Genomic DNA, 21,339 nt, shown 5'->3' on the forward strand with positions numbered 1-21,339 from the left:
TCGTGACTTCAAACACTTTATGACAGGAAATGTTCAAAATGTCCTCCGTTGGTGAGGATACATGCATCCACCCTCCGTCGCATGGAATCCCTGATGCGCTGCTGCAGCCCTGGAGAATGGCGTATTGTATCACAGCCGTCCACAATACGAGCACGAATAGTCTCTACATTTAGTACCGGGGTTGCGTAGACAAGAGCTTTCAAATGCCCCCATAAATGAAAGTCAAGAGGGTTGAGGTCAGGAGAGCACGGAGGCCATGGAATTGGTCCGCCTCTACCAATCCATCGGTCACCGAATCTGTTGTTGAGAAGCGTACAAACACCTCGACTGAAATGTGCTGGAGCTCCATCGTGCATGAACCACATCTTGTGTCATACTTGTAAAGGCACATGTTCTAGCAGCACAGGTAGAGCATCCCGCATTAAATCATGGCAACGTGCTCCATTGAGCGTAGGTGAAAGAACATGGGGCCCAATCAAGACATCACCAACAATGCCTGCCCAAACGTTCACAGAAAATCTGTGTTGATGACGTGATTGCACAATTGCGTGCGGATTCTCGTCAGCCCACACATGTTGATTGTGAAAATTTACAATTTGATCACGTTGGAATGAAGCCTCATCCGTAAAGAGAACATTTGCACTGAAATGAGGATTACATTGATGGATGAACCATTCGCAGAAGTGTACCCGTGGAGGCCAATCAGCTGCTGATAGTGCCTGCACACGCTGCGCATGGTACGGAAACAACTGGTTCTCCCGTAGCACTCTCCATACAGTGACATGGTCAACGTTACCGTGTACAGCAGCAACTTGTCTGACGCTGACATTAGGGTTATCGTCAACTGCACGAAGAATGGCCTCGTCTATTGCAGGTGTCCTCGTCGTTCTAGGTCTTCCCCAGTCGCGAGGCATAGGCTGGAATGATCCGTGCTCCCTAAGACGCCGATCAATTGCTTCGAACGTCTTCCTGTCGGCACACCTTCGTTCTGGAAATCTGTCTCGACACAAACGTATTGCGCCACGGCTATTGCCCCGTGCTAATCCATACATCAAATGGGCATCTGCCAACTCCGCATTTGTAAACATTGCACTGGCTGCAAAACCACGTTCGTGATGAACACTAACATGTTGATGCTACGTACTGATGTGCTTGATGCTAGTACTGTAGAGCAGTGAGTCGTATGTCAACACAAGCACCGAAGTCAACATTACCTTCTTTCAATTGGGCCAACTGGCGGTGAATCTAGGAAGTACAGTACATACTGACGAAACTAAAATGAGCTCTAACATGGAAATTAAGCGTTTCCGGACACATTTCCACATAACATATTTTCTTTATTTGTGTGTGAGGAATGTTTCCTGAAAGTTTGGCCGTACCTTTTTGTAACACCCAGTGGATACCGAGAACGTCTTTAGAGAATCTGTGTTCTAGATCAGTGTTTATTGTGTCAAGAATAGAGATAAAGCTTTCAGTACTTTATGGAGTCACATTGGACCAATTAACGTGTCAAGGCGTGATCCTGGGTGTTAGAACGATGCTTCCTATATCATCTGCCAGTTTTTTCGCTTGATCATCCAGCAGGCTGGATTCTGCAATCACATTTTCTCGCTTTGTTTTCTAAAATGTGAAAGTATCGGCCAAGATCTCAGTTGCTTTGCTACCATAAATAGTCTCTTTTTTGAAAAACCTGCTGAGAGCTAATGTTTGGCTCAGCACATCAGCAAGACACGTGAGTGCTACCATGAATTCTCCAATGCTGATTGCATATAAAGGGCACTAGAGGTTAAGCTGGAGGTATCACTTAAAAAATGTGACCATTGCGATATTTCCTCAAGGCATGACACGATTTTTTTCAATGTTTTTTTTAAGAAACAGACAATCTCTCTAATGAGAACAGTTGTGTTTGGAACTAACTGCATGTCAGAGTAGTAGTGGAGTAAGGGCAGAATGGGTGCTGATTTGATATCAAATTGATATTAATAATATCAAATTGATATTAACAATTAATTTGCTCCACCCCATATGATTTCATGTGTTTTCTCCAGCTGCCACATGGGTCCTCAGCCCCTCCCCTGCCCCTCTGCCACCTACCCTTTTGGCGGGAATTTCAAAATGACGGGAATTTCTTTGTCCTAGAGCTGTGCTGCCGTCCCACCCGAACCCCCTCAAATTGGCGGGAACAGATGAGATGCACACACAAGTTAGTATATAGGAATATAGAAGATAATATTTGAACACAATTTCAAATGTGGTAAGAAAGAAAAATTGCAGAGAAAAACTTAACATGGTTTTGCATCTACACACGTATTCTGTAAGTCACCATATATTGTGTGGCAGAGGGTATCTTGTACAATTACTAGTCATTTTCTTTCCTCAGAGTTTCAATTTGACATGACTTGAAAACTGAGAAGATTTTATTAATTTCCTTTCCTGTGCCACTCACAAATAGAGCGAGGGGAAAACGACTTTCTACATGCCTCTGTATGAGCTCTAATTTTTCTCATCTTATATTTGTGGGACTTACGTTAAATGTACATTGGTGCCAGTAAAAGAATTCTGCAGTCAGCTTCAAATGCAAGTTCCCTAATTTTTTTTCAGTAGTGTTCCTCATAAACAACATTGTTTTCCCTGTCTCGATTCCCATTTGAGTTCCCAAATCATCTCCATAACACTTGCACGTTGTCGAAAACTACCAGTAACAAATGTAGCAGCCCACCTCTAACTTGTTTCCACATTTTCCTTTAATCCAGTCTGTTGGTGATCCCAAACACTCTAGCAGTACTCAAGAATGTGTCGCACTAGTGTCCTATGTGCGGAGTCCTTTACAGATGAATCACACTTTTCCAAGTATCTCCAAATAAACTTAAGTCAACCATTAATGCCCTTTGTATTACAACCCTTACATCTCTGTTCCATTTCATATCACTTTGCTGCATTATGTCTAGATATTTCAACCACGTAATTATAATGCTGTATTTCAAACATTATGGTGATGGAGGCTGTTATGGAAAGCTTCTGATCTTATAAAATTTTACAGGGAAAGTTAATAGAACTTTTTATCCATGTGAGTAAAACTATTGTGTAAAACTGATAGCTGAGTATCTTAACAGGAACCTCTTCAGGGTCCTCAGGAGTCTTACACTTCAATTTCAGTATATTTACTCCCTAATAATATTTGTTGTTAATAACAGGTGTAATGTTACTATGTTCAGTGAAATGAATTTCAAAAATACTGGAAGTAAAAACAATGTCTCGGTCTACAATTCTAAATCGAATTTTACATTCTGATACAAAAGTCTTTAACAGGTTGCTGCTACACATCAGGCAGAAAACTGGAAATCCCAAGATGTTAAAAAATATGAAGTAAAGGATTATTTTCTAAGCCTCTCCTTCTATAATTAATTATAATTAAGCACAATGTTTGGACTGAAGGATGCGTCTTCTGGTTAACATTACTATTATATGTAAGGCTGACAGTACTCTTTGAAAAATTATGAAAAGCTTTGTATGAAGTCTGAGACAAAAACAGCACTTGCATAAAAAGCTATTTATTGATTTTAGAACTATTAGTTCCTTCCTCTGGGATGATAGATAGGTTTTGGAGGGTTGGGAATGAGCGGAAGGTCACTTAGACCACCTGTGTAGAACACTATCGTGATCCATTTACGTGTACTGCTCAGTGTCTTTCAGATTCCCACCAAATCAGATTAAACGAACTATTGAAGCAACTCAGAGGCAGGCTGCTAGGTAGGTTATCAGTAGGTTCAAACAACATGTGAATATTATGAATATCCTTAGTGAATTCATATGAGAATCCCTAGACAGAAGACTTTTTTTTTTTTTTTTTGTGGAACACTATTGAGAAAATTTGGAGAACCTGCGTTTGAAGCTGACTGGAGAACAGTCCCACCACCACCGATGTATATTTCACTTAAGGACTATGAGGATATGAGAAATTAGGGCTCATATTGAGGTTTATAGATAGCCTTTCTTCCCTCAGTCTATTTGTGAGTGGAATAGAGAAGAAAATTATTTGAGAGGAACAAGGTACCCACCGTCATGCACCATTTGGTTACTTGCGTATATAGTGTTTTTCGGAATAAAATTGTGACTGCCTTCTACATCAAAAAATATTAGTTGATACTGACCTAAAGCTTCGTGATTTATTTCACATGTTTTGTTTTACATTTAACTGTACCTGATACACTCTGACAATCAGTGACTTGCATCTATAACAGTCTTAAATCAGCTAAGATCTGTTAATAATTCCTCATTAGGCTCTGTGTATCAAGATGCGACATAAAAATGAAGTGCATTTTGAGGAACTACATATTGGAAAATGTGATTGGTATGTAGCTGTTTGTTTACACATCAACAATCAAAATGTAACCATATCAGTAGCACAGATTGGGAAAGAGCACATATGTGGGCTAGAGCACTATATTGGATCCCTTCCCCCCCCCGCCCCCTTCCCTAGAAACCTTGGCTGGAGTAAAAAGCTTTTCTGTAGCGTAGTCTGAAGCCTACATTACGTTGAAAAGTGATAACTATGTTGTCAGTTGTGGAACTCAGAAAATGAGAAATAAAGGTGGTGGTAACAGACATATGTGCGGCATTGCCTAATATTTTGTTTGCGCCATATTTAAATGATTTTTTCCACATTTAACTCACTTTTTATAATAAAAAATAAAATTACTAGGTCAAGCCCGAAAATATACATTAAGACAATGAACAAGCATCCGATGTGTGTTTGATGCATATTACGTACATATATCGGACACAAACTACAAAAATGCAAGGGGCGTTCCACTACATATCTCTTACCGCATTTGACCCGTTTTTCCGCATTTATTACTGTTGATATGGATGCAAAGACAAATTCCTAGTTAAGTATTGCAAACGTCTAAGTGGTAGTTACATTAGTAAGTCTCATTTAGAGACATTGTCCTGAAGGCATAATACAATCACTCTGCCATTCAACTAATAATTCGTAATCAATTCACTTCAATCAATCACATAAGACTCTACTCTGTAACTGTCTACGCTGCGGATTAGTATGTCATCATAATGGAGATTGTTCGCATTTGAAACTTGTTTCTACATTTAATTCTCATAACGACAGCTTCATTCAAGCAGTCTGTATTGACTTGACATTTCAAAATAACAGCTGAGGGCAGGTCCATATAAAGGCTGGGGACAACAGGTGACTGACGTCATTTATGTCAATAGAGCTGCTTACAGATCTAGTACCAGGCAACACTGTCACACTTTCAGCCTTTCTGATGACATGAAGCAATTCCTCGGGACCCACAAGAGGTATGTCAACAAAATATGTTAGGTATAGACAATCTTTGAAACTAACTGATCTTGTTCGAAATAAATGAATGTAGCAGTCAATAATATTCAATCACAGTTCACGAATTATGTCGAAAAGACTTAAAGGTAACGAAAATACGAGAGCTAACTGAAAAGTAATGTCTAAATCTTCGTAACTCTTCAACAGTTGGCAGCATTGGTATGTGGCTTGTTCTGTAGCCTCTTGTCTACAGCTCCACGGGGTGGGAAGCCTTAGCATTGAACGGTTGTGTTGTTACAATATCAAGTATGGAATCCTGCGCAGATGGTCAGTCAATGCGATTTAAGCAAAGTGCAGTCATTGAATTCTTAACAAGAGCAGGTGTCACACCAAAGGAGATTCATCAGACAATGAAAGCAATGTTGATGTTACTGCTGTGCATCTTCATTCTCATAATGCAAGAAGAGTTCCTGTCAAATTTCAAGTATGTGCACTTTCATTTCAGGAGTCAGCATCCAGGATACCCATTGTGCACAGATCTTCCTGTAGCCCAGGAAAGCAATAATTTTATGCACACTTTCTTGTGAAATTCGATTGTGTTTGCAATTTCTCTGTGAGTGATACGGCCGGCCGTTGTGGCCGAGCGGTTCTAGGCGCTTCAGTCTGGAACCGCGCGACCGCTACGGTCGCAGGTTCCTATCCTGCCTCCGGCATGGATGTGTGTGATGTCCTTAGGTTAGTTAGGTTTAAGTAGTTCTAAGTTCTAGGAGACTGATGACCTCAGATGTTAATTCCCATAGTGCTCAGAGCCATTTGAACCATTTGAGTGATACGACGATCGTACTGAATCCATCTTTCAACATTTTTGCTTGTGAAACTCGGTGGTTGCTGTCACAGGATAACCAACTCTTTGTTTGACATGCATGTCAGATGTTCCACCCTCAACATCTTTAAACTCACTCCCCCAACGACGCAAATTAATCAATCAACAAAATCACCAGAAACTGTTTTCATTCTCTGATGAATCTCCTTTGGGGTGACACCTTCTGCTGTCAAGAATTCAGTAACTGCACGTTGTTTAAATCACATTGACCGACCGTCTGCTCAGAGTTCCATACTTTACACTGTAACAACACAACTATTAAATGGTAAGGCTTCCTGCCAACTGGAGCGGTAGAAAAGAAGCTACGGAACAAGCCAGTACCTGCCGCATACCAATGTTGCCAACCGTTGAAGAGTTACGACTGGTGGAGGCATTACTTTTCAGTCAGCCATCGTAAATAAAAACAGAAAAAGAGAAAATACATATCTGAAATAAATTATTATCGTTACTTAAACAGAGAGAACCTTTAAATTCATTACAGTACCAGTATAGAGCATTATGAAGTCGTAATACCAAGAAACAGCGTCAATTTTTAATAATCTTTATTAAATCTAATGGGAGTACTGCAGGAAAGTGGGGGTTCTGGACGAGGAGAAACTAAAATTTAACACAACAGGAAAATGAAATAAATAAATAATATATATGAAACATAAAAAGACAGTAGCATAAAATGTGGAGAAACCGACACAGAAATCCTAAAAGAAAAACCAGTACACAAATAACTGAAATTCACAAAAAGGAACAAATATTAGAATCGGTAACTACAATTAAGCTACACTCCTGGAAATTGAAATAAGAACACCGTGAATGCATTGTCCCAGGAAGGGGAAACTTTATTGACACATTCCTGGGGTCAGATACATCACATGATCACACTGACAGAACCACAGGCACATAGACACAGGCAACAGAGCATGCACAATGTCGGCACTAGTACAGTGTATATCCACCTTTCGCAGCAATGCAGGCTGCTATTCTCCCATGGAGACGATCGTAGAGATGCTGGATGTAGTCCTGTGGAACGGCTTGCCATGCCATTTCCACCTGGCGCCTCAGTTGGACCAGCGTTCGTGCTGGACGTGCAGACCGTGTGAGACGACGCTTCATCCAGTCCCAAACATGCTCAATGGGGGACAGATCCGGAGATCTTGCTGGCCAGGGTAGTTGACTTACACCTTCTAGAGCACGTTGGGTGGCACGGGATACATGCGGACGTGCATTGTCCTGTTGGAACAGCAAGTTGCCTTGCCGGTCTAGGAATGGTAGAACGATGGGTTCGATGACGGTTTGGATGTACCGTGCACTATTCAGTGTCTCCTCGACGATCACCAGAGGTGTACGGCCAGTGTAGGAGATCGCTCCCCACACCATGATGCCGGGTGTTGGCACTGTGTGCCTTGGTCGTATGCAGTCCTGATTGTGGCGCTCACCTGCACGGCGCCACACACGCATACGACCATCATTGGCACCAAGGCAGAAGCGACTCTCATCGCTGAAGACGACACGTCTCCATTCGTCCCTCCATTCACGCCTGTCGCGACACCACTGGAGGCGGGCTGTACGATGTTGGGGCGTGAGTGGAAGACGGCCTAACGGTGTGCGGGACCGTAGCCCAGCTTCATGGAGACGGTTGCGAATGGTCCTCGCCGATACCACAGGAGCAACAGTGTCCCTAATTTGCTGGGAAGTGGCGGTGCGGTCCCCTACGGCACTGCGTAGGATCCTACGGTCTTGGCGTGCATCCGTGCGTCGCTGCGGTCCGGTCCCAGGTCGACGGGCACGTGCACCTTCCGGCGACCACTGGCGACAACATCGATGTACTGTGGAGACCTCACGCCCCACGTGTTGAGCAATTCGGCGGTACCTCCACCTGGCCTCCCGCATGCCCACTATACGCCCTCGCTCAAAGTCCGTCAACTGCACATACGGTTCACGACCATGCTGTCGCGGCATGCTACCAGTGTTAAAGACTGCGATGGAGCTCCGTATGCCACGGCAAACTGGCTGACACTGACGGCGGCGGTGCACAAATGCTGCGCAGCTAGCGCCATTCGATGGCCAACACCGCGGTTCCTGGTGTGTGCGCTGTGCCGTGCGTGTGATCATTGCTTGTACAGCCCTCTCGCAGTGTCCGGAGCAAGTATGGTGGGTCTGACACACCGGTGTCAATGTGTTCTTTTTTCCATTTCCAGGAGTGTAATTCTATTTACCGATTCCAACACTTCCATGTTTGATTATAGTTAAATCATTTTTCCGGCCGGTGTATAAAATGAAAAAATAGCATTTCAGAATTTGTAATTGCTTTGTAAACTACTGCAATAAAATGACAAATATTGGAATCGATAACTAGTATTAATCTGTATAAGAGGTAATTTATAATTACCGATTACAACTGTTGCATGCTTCATTATTTAGATCATTTTTGCATCATATGTGTGCACTTAAATGTAACAGAATTTCTGAACTTGTAACTGTTCTCTGAAGTACTGTGAAAAAGTGACTAATATTGGAATTTTTACGGGCGCTGATAACCGCGCAGTTGAGCGCCCCACAATCCAAACATCATCATCGTCATCTAATATTGGAGAATGTATGTCGTTCAGTTCTAGTTACCGATTTCAATATTAGTTACTTATGGCAAATTTTCGTTATCTGTGTACTGGCTTTTTTACGACTATAGTGCGTTTAAAATGAGTTGCGACTTTTGACAGTTCAGCATGGAGCGAGTGGAGGGAAGCGTAGTTGACAATGTGTGTTGCAGATGGCCACACGCGGAACTTGGCAGGGTCGCTTCACTGCATGAACAGCAAGCTGTCCGATCTGCTATCTTCGTGTAACGATTTTAAACAAACTATTCACTAATAAACTTTCACATCCTGTAGTTGAAGTCATCAGATTCATGATGAACCACTTGTTATTTCGTTAATAGTCATAGTTATTGTTATATCTGCGATCTTTCTGAAACGATTTTAAACAAACTATTCAGTAATAAATTTTTATATCCTCACTTGAAGTCGTCAGATTCATGACGAACCACTCATCATTTCGTTAATGGTCATAGTTATTGTGATATTTCGCTAGTAGATAAATTACTACAAGAAATTGTTAGTTTACCATGGAAAATAGGTTTCGTCATGAATTTGTGTTTGTTGCGTGTTGCTGTGTATTAAATGTAGATAATATATTAAATTTCTCTTTAAATTTGGCAGGATATCACTGTCTGTTTCCAAAGTTGAGCAAGTGGAATGTACATAGAGCGCTCTGGCACGACCTCAGTGAAAAAACGAGGATGTAATATTCACAAATTCCTCGTATCTCATAAATGTTTTGAGGTATCGAAACGTTGACGCATCTACAGAGTGATACCACGTGGTGCTGTTTACTCATAGTTTGCCAATAGGGGTACTTTAACAGACGAACCGCTGGCCGTGTAGTAGGGAAGGCCAGCTCGCCATTGATGTTACCTAGGCAACGGCGTCATGTCCCGCTCCGGTCAGCCAAACGTCAAAAGTCATAACTAATTTTAAACGCTCTACATGATTCCTGTGCCGGTTTTTTAACATTTCATGCTGCTGTTTGTAATACATCGTTATTTATTTCATTTTTCCATTATTGTGGTACATTTTAGTTTCATCCGGTCCAAAACCCCACTTTCCAGCGGTGGCCTCGACATATTCAATAATTCAGGCTGTGGCTAAGCCATGTATCCGCAATATCCTCTCTTGCAGGAGTGCTAGTTCTACAAGGTTCACAGGAGAGCTTCAGTAAAGTATCGAAGGTAGGAGACGGGGTACTGGCAGAAGTAAAGCTGTGAGGAGGGGGCGTGAGTCGTGCTTGGGTAGCTCAATTGGTAGCGCACTTGCCCGCGAAAGGCTAAGGTCCCGAGTTCGAGTCTCGGTCCAGCACACAGTTTTAATCTGCCAGGGAGTTTCGATAATTATTGTTATAAATTTGCGCTACTTCACAGCTTGCCTCTGGTTTGACGTAACTGCTCAAAGCGTAAAATTCTTATTATCGGACACTAGAATACACTCCAGAATTGCAATACACGGTTGCGCCGTCGAAAGTGTTACGGTTATTTAATTGGTTCCAGTCACTCCTATCCACTGCCCCTTCACCCCCCTCCCCAAAACATAAATAATATAGCGATTTATTTTGTTAAACTATTTAGGCATTTTTGACCTTATTTAGGGGAAATTCAAATGCAAAATAGGAGGAAATTGTATTTCACAGCTGGCAACCCTGCTGCAGCTCGATGTTCAGTTTACAAACAGAACAGCTGTGACGGCGTAGCTAACCGAATCCGATTTTAGTTTGACAGTTGTGACAGCAAAACTACGTCGAAAGAAATATCCATAATTAATTCTCGGTACATTTATGCCGGAAATGTTTATAGTAACGGCAACAGGTCTTTGTTTATATGTTTATGTGACCTGATATCTCAGTGTGCCACAGACGTTGGACAAAACTTATTCATATCTGCATTGGGTAGGTTATGGTCCCAATACATTGCAACTGCTTTGTACAAGTTCGTGAAAGGGCACCGCAGTAAATCGGCCGAAACGTTGTCAGTTTACTTGATTTAGTAGTTTACAATAACGCGACCCAATACCGAAAATCATTTTATCCAAAATGTTTTATATAATATTTGTACCCTGACTGATTGATATTTGGTCCCTTTCTCTCCAAACCAACCAATCAACATATGTATATTTCAAAATTTAAAAGCAGTGCAGTTTACCATCTCCAGCTATCTGAAAACGGATTTTGCAAGATTCTGTAGGTTTGATCCCATTACTGACTTTCATGGCCCTGGATTCTAAAATTACTAGTAGCAGCTGGAGAACGCGCCCCAGAATATCGCGCTATATTTTATGTGAGCCTGTATGTATGCATTTTATGCACTTAATCGGGCAGTAATTTCCTTGGCTTTCACCTATGATGTCCTACATCTGTAATGAGTGATGGCCACTCAACCCCTTGATGCCAGGACGTGGCTTCGCCATGTGTTGAAGACACTCATCACAGCACTCCTTGAACACCTGACAAGTCGTGCAGTTTCTCTCTTCATCCTGAGCCTCCGGGCCATCACAATCTGCCCTCAGTCTAACTCGGGTAGATCACATGCCCTCTTCACTCTACACACGGACAGTAAACCCACTGATACCACTTGCACCGTGTGTGTGTGTGTGTGTGTGTGTGATTGACAGTCATTTCTCACCAGGTAATGCTGTAGTCTCCTGGCTGGGTTTATACTGATAATAATATATTGATAATAGATCAGTGTATTTAATGTTTTAATTGACCAGGTATACTATCAAAGGCAGAGCCCCTTTTGAAAAACACATGTTGTTTACCAGCTGGTATGTAAACATTGTTTGGCCCTCTACATTGGTACGAGTGCCACCAAGTCATCAGTTAGGATGAATGGACATAGACAAAGGGTGTATACTGCCAACACACAATATCCTGTTACGAGCATACTCTACAATGTGACAGTCATGACCCCAGTACCTGTTTCACCACACAAATGCCTTCTGTATTTCTCAAAAGTACGCAGTTGGCTTTACAACATGCGTTCCATTCTCCCCACCAACCTGGCCAAAATTTACATTAATGTCTGTGGTCTCAGTATTTCTTTCTAGTAACTGTTCCTTTTCATTGCTCCCCTTTATTTTTCTGTATTTTTTAGAATTTTCTGACCTGTCTATTTCCTTCCCCTACATGGTGAGTGGAAGTAACTCCTTATTTTTAATATGTTTTCCTCTCCTAAAATATTGTACGTCTAAACTCAGTGTTTTACATAAATGTAGTGTATTGTATACCATTATCTTTCCAAAAGTTACAAGAAAATAGGATCTAGATCTTCACTAGAAGAGGCAAGGCTTCTAATAGAAGAGGCCATACCTGTGCTGTTTGAAACAACTGTATTTCTACGAACCTCTCCCTCTGAAATCAGTAATAAACTCACTGAAAAGTAAAAGCTCTTATGGAATTGATGGAATTTCCAGCAAGATACTTAAAGCTTGTTCCCCACAGATAAGTAGGATTCTCAGCCACATATGTAATAGTTCTTTGGAGCAGGGCGTTTTCCCCTATAGACTGAAATATGCCATTGTAAAACCATTGCATAAAAAGGGGGATACGTCGGATGTCAACAACTATTGCCCAATCTCTCTTCTGACAGCTCTATCAAAAATTTTTGAGAAAGTAATGTATTCAAGAGTAGCCTCCCATATTGTAAAAATAAAGTACTAACAAAATGTCAGTTTGGTTTTCAGAAAGGCTTTTCAACAGAAAATGCTATATACGCTTTCACTGATCAAATATTAAATGCTCTGAATAACCGGACATCACCCATTGGTATTTTTTGTGATCTCTCAAAGGCCTTTGACTGTGTAAATCATGAAATTCTTTTAGATAAGCTAAATCATTATGGTTTGAGGGGGGCAGTGCACAAATGGTTTAATTCATACTTAACTGGAAGAATGCAGAAAGTTGAAATAAGTGGTTCATGTAATGTTAATACAACAGCTGATTCCCCAAACTGGGGGGCTATCAAGTACAGGGTCCCACAGGGTTCGGTCTTAGGTCCTTTACTGTTCTTGATATACATTAATGACTTACTATTCCATATCGATGAAGATGCAAAGTTAGTTCTTTTTGCTGATGATACAAGTATAGTAATAACAATCAAAAACCAAGAACTAAGTGATGTAATTGTAAATGATGTTTTTCACAAAATTATTAAGTGGTTCTCAGCAAACGGACTCTCTTTAAATTTTGATAAAACACAGTATATACAGTTCCGTACAGTAAATGGCACAACTCCAGTAATAAATATAGACTTTGAATAGAAGTCTGTAGCTAAGGTAGAATTTTCAAAATTTTTAGGTGTGTCCATTGATGAGAGGTTAAACTGGAAGCAACACATTGATGGTCTACTGAAACGTCTGAATTCGGCTATGTATGCTATTAGGGTTATTGCAAATTTTGGTGATAAGAATCTCAGTAAATTAGCTTACTATGCCTACTTTCATTCACTGCTTTCGTATGGTATCATATTCTGGGATAATTCATCGTTGAGTAGAAAAGTATTCATTGCTCAAAAACGTGTAATCAGAATAATTGCTGGAGCCCACCCACGGTCATCCTGCAGACATCTATTTAAGGATCTAGGGATCCTCACAGTATATATATTCACTTATGAAATTTGTTGTTAATAATCCAGCCCAGTTCAAAAGTAATAGCTATAACACCAGGAGAAAGGATGATCTTCACTATGCAGGGTTAAATCTGACTTTGGCACAGAAGGGGGTAAATTATGCTGCAACAAAAGTCTTTGGTCACCTACCAAACAGCATCAAAAGCCTTACAGATAGTCAACCAACATTTAAAAGTAAATTAAAAGAATTTCTAGATGACAACTCCTTCTACCCATTGGCTGATTTTTTAGATATAAATTAAGGGAGGGAAAAAAAACTAACTTAAGCATTAGTGTCATGCAATATTTTGTGTAATGTAATATCTTGTACAGACATCTTTCATTAACCTGACACGTTCCACATCATTACGAAGTGTCGTATTCATGATCTATGGAACAAGTATTAAACAAATCAAATCAGTGTGTGCTCCAGTATTTGATAGACACTGTCTTAAACGAGCAGCTTACCTTCTGTGTTTGTCCCTGCACTACCTTTGGATCTGATTACAGACTGCTACACCTTAAATATTAGTACATTTTTAGCCCCCTCCTCAATTGTTAGGTGGTCTGACATCTTTCTGGCTTCAAAGGAATATCAGAAGCTTACAGGATCTGGAGAAAATGTGATAAAAACGGCATACTTTAGTCAAAAAACAAGATAACTTTCATTGCTATCTACACATACCATCAATGGAATTTCAAAATCAGTAATTACTTTTGGTCCACTCTGTATAACAAATTTAGCTTTCCACTCTTATTGACTCTTTCATCATCTTTTTTCAGCAGTATCTGTCTTGTTTATTAACCAAGCTTCCACCTTTAAGTTCACAGCCTTTCAAATTTCAACCAGTGCAGACATTAAAAATTGGACTTTGCTTTTCATCCTGTCCTGTAAGTCTCCCCTGACCTGGAATTCTGGATGACTTTTCCGCAACTCTTACCATTTCTTAAACCTTACCAGCCTTTTTCCTTCAAACCTCTTCATGTCCCACTAACCCTTCTGTCAGAAGAAAAAGTCACTGGTTCTGATAGCTTGTGCATTACCACATCCTTTAGCCATTTTATTCTGCTACCACTTGGTGGGTAGAGTTTTGCAACTTAAAGTGATGGTTTTAAATTAAATACTTACAACACATTGTAGGTTAACAATAGTCATTATTAACAGCTGCCTGAAGACTTCTAAACTGTGTTTAGGTTTTGCATGCACAGTGAGGAATGTTTCAGTAAGTAAGTAATCAATGGAACTGATGTCAGATAGACTATAACCATGATAACCCAGTGATAAATGTTGAAATTGTTATAACACAATTTTTTTATGAGGTGACACTGTCAGATATATTTCCCTGTGTAAAATATCTATTCCTACAGTCCTTCTAAGGGGTATAAAAGTTTTTCTCTTTTCCAATATTTGTAAGTGTTCTTAAAATGTAGTAATATTATTTATATTCTGTAACATTTTTACATGTTCTCCCATTACAAAACGCCAAAAGTCCACAGTAGGGGAGGGCTATCTTTTCCAAGTCTAGGGACTGTAGCCTAGTCTGTTAAAGGCTACATTCCTAAACTTAAACACAACCAATTTATACCACATCTTAACTGGCCTGAGCTCACTCATGCTGTACCCTACAGATCATCATTAATGTGGGGAATCAGTTCAGAACAGGATTCTGTGATCATTTCACTCGTTTAGTTAATAACTGTTATTGAAGTGCATAAATATTATTCCATATCACATGTTTCAGCTGTTTCCAACATTGGTCCCTGTCAATCAAACGTGAAGCGTATACAAATGAACATAATGTTCCTAAATATTTTACCACACACAGTAAAGTCTCAAATAGTGCCAGATCATGGAAAATCTGAAAACAAAAGTTGTGTGACACAGGCCATTGATAAGTTTTATACATCGTCAAAGTTCCAGCTTCTAACACAACTTTTCAGATTGTAAAATTTATTTTAATTGTTTGCTGCTATTCTCTGTTGGGGATAGATCAAACATGTGTGAATGAAGAATAACTTTTTTTCTAGACAGGCAGAATGGAAGACATGGAGATTTTAGAGAAGTGTGGCATTGTGGATGTGGGGATGTGGTCCTGAATTTTTCTACATGTTTGTCTAGTGAGGAGTGTTGAGAGGCCAATGAATAGAGTACAACCATTTTTTAAGTCATTGAGCTAACTTGTAAGATCTATATACACAAGGTGTAAATGCTTTTGGAAGCGTGTTTATTAAAATATTAGCCTGTGGTTCAAGATACTGCACGTTCAGGAAAATGCCACGATGGTTGGTTCAACAGTGTCTCATTAAACTTCCTGAGCCCATATATCTACTATCTAGTCCTACACTACTCCATGCATACATTACAGCTTCAACAGCAATAATAAAAAAAATCAGATGCTCACCTGCCTAAAAAAGTACATATTAAAGATATTTAAACATTATCTATGTACTAATAGTAACAGTAAAAGTTATTTCAGTTTGGATTTTGAGACATTGATACATTAAAAAAATCAGATGACTATAAATATACTCAATTATTACTAAGTAATTCAGTTAACTTCAGTTCGTGTTCCTAAAGTCATTTGCAAGTGTGTGTGTGTTCATGTCCAGTGAAAACTGTTAAGAGAGTAAATGAACAATGTATAATTTTTTTTGTTACATTAGGAGTAATCAACTGAGATAGTGAATTAGAAAAGCATGGACCTTAGTTTTGGGGTGCAGTTTATTATTGAATTGTAATCCCAGACAGACAGTGCTAGTTAGAGTTTTTCTTGATAAGTGGTATTCCAGATTGACTCCTATTACACAGTCATGCGTAGAACTGTTAATGAGACACTTAGAGTTTTCCTGATGGACACAACAGAATGGCAGATGCACTGAATCTAACTGATGAAAGGAGAAAATATGAAAATGAAGCAGGCAAAACCAAGGAAAGAAGGAAGATTGGCATTTAACATGCAGGCGAAAGGGAATACCGATATCCAAAATAATGCCACTTACAGGAAAATTTGGTACCTTTGGAGAAAAGAAAAGCAATTGTATTAGTGTCAAAAGCTTATACAGCAAGCCAGTATTAAGCAGAGAAGGGTAATCTGAAAGGTGGAAGAAATACACATAGTGACCTCGAAGGCTATGGTATAGAAAGAGAAGAAGTAGTAAATAAGTCCGAGTAGAAATCCTTGGATATCACAAATGGGAGATATGATTTTGTCAGAAGAATTTGAGAGAGTAGTGAAAGATCTAAGCCAAAACAAGGCTTCTGGAGTAGACAACATTCCTTCAGTATTAATGAGATTCTTGGGGCAGCCAGGCATGACAAAACTGTTCCACATCAACCACAGGGTGTGAGATGTGAAAAACAGTCAGACTTTCAGAAGACTGTAATAACCCCTCTTACAAAGAAGGCAGATGTTGACACATGTGAATATTACCAAACCATCAGTTTGATAAGTCATGATTGCAAAACATTCACATGTATTATTTACAGAAGAATGTAAAAATTGGTAGAAATTGGCCTCAGGGAAATAAATTTGGGTTCCAGAGAAATGTAGGAATGTGCCCATACTGACTCTATGACTTATCCCAGACTATAGGCTGAGAAGGAAAAATCTACATTTATAGCTTTTGTAGAGTTAGAGAAAACTTTGGACAATGTTGACTGCACTACAATCTTTGAAATTGTGAAGATAGGATGGTTGAAATATAGGGAGTGAAAAGTTATTTACAACTTCTACAGAAAATAGACAGCAGTTATAAGAGTTGAAGGGTATGAAGGAAGGGAGTAAGATAATGGTGTAGCTCTCTCCAATGTTATTCAGTTTGTTCATTGAACAAGTATTAAAGGAAATCAGGTAGAAATTTGAAAAGGGAATTTAAAGGTCAGGGAGAAGAAATAAAAACTTAGAGGTTTGCCAGTGACACTGTAATTCTGTCCAAAAGCAAAGAACTTGGAAGAGCAGTTGGAGGGAATAGGTAATGTCTTGAAAACGAGTTATAAGATTAGCATTGACAAAAGTGAAACACTGGTGTTGGAATGTACGCAAATCAAATTGGATGATGCTGAGGAAGTTAAATTGGAAAATGTGATACATAGAGTAGTAGATGACTTCTGTTATTTGGACAGCAAAATAAGTGATGGCTGAAGTTCAGGGGATATAAAATGCAAACTGGGAATACCGAGAAAAGCCTTTCTGTGAAAGAGAAATTTGTCAATGTTGAATATCGATATAAGTGTGTGTGAGTCTTTACTGAAGGTATTATTAAGAGTGGAAGTGAAATGTGGGCAAGAAGCAGTTCAGACAAGATAAGAATAGAAGCTTTTGAAGTGTCATGCTGCAAAAGAATGCTGAAGATCAGATATGCATACTGTGTAAGTAGCGAAGAGGTACGTAATTGGATGGGGGGAAAAAGAAATTTATGGCGCAGCTTGACTGAATCAAGAGGTCATTTAATAGGACATAGCTGAAAGTGTCAAGGAATTTATGGTGGGTAAGAATTGTAGAGAGAGGCCAGTGCTTCAGTAGAGTACACAGGTTGAAATGGATGTACATTGTGGTAGTTGTGTATATGAAGAGGCTTCAGCAGGATGGACTGGCTTGGAGAGCCACATCAAAGCAGTCTTCAGACTTAAGAGCATGACAACAGTGACCATTTACTGCAGTGTTAAAAATTTTCCATATTTTGTTTATTTGATCAACAGAAAAGAATTCTAGAGCCAAGAACTGTGTGTATAAAGGATTAGTGTGTCACCACAATGCAGTGGCTGTTGCTCTGACGATATGCTCTTAAAGTCATAACGTAGAGAGAACATTTTCTTTGCTGTCAAGAACTTGATGCTTTTCATATGTGTATCCACATTTTGCCACGAGAATGCCCTGCTGGGGTTTTCATCAACCCTTGACATCGCTCTCTAAATGTGACAGCTGAATGCGAAATCAAAATATTGCAGACATAATGACACCACCTGACATGTTGCTGAGATCTTTAGCAACACTACTTTATTACAGGTTCTGTAATAAGTGGTTTGTGTGTGCTCAGTTCGCACCCCCCCCCCCCCCCCCCCCCAAGTATATGATGATGTAAGAGAAGTCACATACAAATATACAAATGATACTCACTGCTACAAATTACTTGCATCAAAATGAAGCTCAGCATTATACAAAGATGACTATAGTGTCAGGTCTAAGTTGGCAGCGAGAAGAATAAAAATATTAGCGGCTCGAATTTCAGCAACATCTACCGACTCTGTACCAGAAAGAAGAGTAGCCAAGAAAATATGGTTGTACTTTACTGAGAGTGAAGATAGGAACTGCCCTGCCACAAAGACAAATCCTAGCTCACCTTGTTTTTAATTTTACATATGAAAAGCAACAGTTTCAAATGGAAATTTCATTCCATTCATGAGATACAAATATGACTTACAGTAAAGTAATTTTCTGACAAATATGCCACATAAAATTTGAAATTCCTATAAAAAATATATTATTTCTTGCGACACATGCGTAGAAAATACAATGTTGACCAACAACCATACAAATGAAGGGAGATCTGTTGGCATAGAGGCTGCATAAGAAAATGTGTAATTTGGAGTATTCTGATTATCCTTAAATTACAAGATTTATGAAATTCATTCTCCTCCAACACAAACTGTCTCAGACATGTCTTTAGAAGCTGTCTGGATGACTGTTTTGCAGAAGACATTACCCTAAATACATGACATATAGTATCAATGGTATCGATACTCATTAAATATACATGTTTGTGAGAACTCTAGTTATCTGACCGCAGAAAGCTGCTATTGATTTGATGCCTCCATTTTGAGTATCAAGTATTGGCTGACTTTACAGTTAGATGTTTGTTGACAGCTTACCTTGTGATTCTATCATTGCTCCATGTTTCCACCACAATTCACAGTTTTCTTATGATTTTGCTGACTGGAGGTGGACATATCTATGTTGCTTGTCAGTCATCGTTTCTAAAACACGGAATTGTTCCCCTAGCTGGACACATGAAAATATGTGACAAAATTTAGCTATTATTCTTGCTAATGTGAAGTTTTATACAAGTTTAAGCAATCTACTAGTATCAATATAAATGAGTAAATGAAAGAATGACTAAAATTCATTTGTGTCCACTTATATAACAAGCATATAAGAACCATAAAACTGTGAAGTACTGTAAATGGTAAAGGACCAAAAATCTCTTGTAAATGTGATTGAGCAAAGGAAAGCAGACTGGGTGGGACACATACTAAGAGAAAAAGGTGTTCTGATGATAGCAGTTAGAGGATCAGAGGTACAGTGGAAGGACAGAAGAAAGTAGGAAAAAAAGGAATAAAAATACTGAATGAAGTGGAAAGAGGACATACTGGATGATGATGAAGTTGACTTGGAACAGGATCACATGGGGACAACAATTGCTTCAGGAACCTGACAATAGACACACCACCTTATGATAATAATGAGCTAACAAGTTAAAATAGCCAGGATGTAGACGAAAATAATGAAGTTTAGTACACCATGCTTTGCAGCAAGTGTCTGATTCCATTAATTTGAGTACAAGAGTGATAGTATAATTTGTGTATGTGTTCTCTCTTTAGTTTTGTCGAATGAACTTTAAAATAAACAAAAAATTTGTTCAGTAGAAGTATAGTAATGGGAAGTAATAGTGGAGTGTAAATAATTTAAGGAGTAGAGATAACAGCACACCAAATAGCAAAGGAAATTGGTTGTTGAAAGGCACGTAAACTATTCTGTATTCCAGAAAATGATTTGTCCAAAAGCTAGCAACACAAGAATAAGTGATGTGAATTTACTCATTATCATTTACAAGTGTAATTAAAAAATTAACATTTCATGCCATTGTTCTGTACGTTGGCAGTACTGTTACCAGTGATGTAAGGAATGCCCTAGAGGTGACAGCATATTATGTCCAAGTGAAATGCGACCATATTACCTGTTGAAAATGAGTGCCCTGCTTGTGACATACCCTGAGGAAGAACGACATTCTTCTGTCATATGTTTTCTGCATAGTGACGGTATGAAACCTATTGAAATCCATTGGTGAATGAAAGTCCAGTATGATGATGCGTGTCTACCTTTGCAGCAAATGCATGAACAGAGTAGAAAGTTTGGAAATACAGATGCTCTGCCCCTGGGTAAAGAATGCCTTGTTGTGACACCAGAGTCTGGTGCAGCAATTGAAGCCATTGTGATGCACAATTACTGTGTGATGGCGTATGCAGAACCTTAGTCATGGCTCCAGCCCATCACATCATTCACGAAGTGCTTAAGTTTCACTGAGTGTATGGAAGATGGCTGCCATGGCAGCTCACTCCAGAACTTAAAGAGTGATGCATTGACATTGTGAAGAACTTTTGTGGTGTTTTAAAGCAGAAGGTGTTGGCTTCTTTGTGAGAATCGTTACAGGAGATGAAACCTGTGTATACTTCCACGAGCATGAAACAAAGAGTGCAAGTTAGGAATGCTGCCCTTCCTTACCACTGAAACTCAAGAAGTTCTGGATGCAACCGTCTTCAGGGAAGTATTTTCTGACTCTTTGGGGATGAGCGAGGTGATGTCTTGGAACATGACACGACTAGTCTGTCATATGCCAATACATTAAAAAATCAGATGTGGCCTGCAGTAAGATCAAAGCAATGTGGACTTCTGACTACATGTGTTATTTTGCAATATGACAAGCGGAATCTGTGCACTTCCTCCATGCTGGAGGAAGTATGTCGAATGACAGGGAGACTGTTGGAAAATGATACACGTGTGCTCTATTTTTATGCAATTAAAAATATATTTAATGTTTTCATTTTTCCCTCCCCCTTTCATATAAATCTAACAAGATACATTTTAGCTGTACTTTGTTTATCTTAGTTTTGTGTTTCTTGCTAAAACTGCCTTTTGCAAAAACTCTTCGCAAATCATATCTTCAATGTCTGCTTCT

At 39.5% G+C, this 21,339-nt stretch overlaps 1 protein-coding gene across 1 annotated transcript in view; it reads left to right on the forward strand.

Moving 5' to 3' along the window:
- The first annotated feature begins 10,431 nt into the window (after positions 1-10,431).
- LOC126292269 (uncharacterized) overlaps positions 10,432-21,339 on the forward strand; it is an 80,205-nt gene continuing 69,297 nt past the window's right edge. The window contains exon 1 of the mRNA XM_049986171.1: positions 10,432-10,670. The gene's annotated coding sequence lies outside the window, so the exon portion shown is untranslated. The remainder of the gene's footprint in view (positions 10,671-21,339) is intronic.

Source organism: Schistocerca gregaria, chromosome 9 (assembly GCF_023897955.1).
Source record: "Schistocerca gregaria isolate iqSchGreg1 chromosome 9, iqSchGreg1.2, whole genome shotgun sequence".
Classification (NCBI taxonomy): domain Eukaryota; kingdom Metazoa; phylum Arthropoda; class Insecta; order Orthoptera; family Acrididae; genus Schistocerca; species Schistocerca gregaria.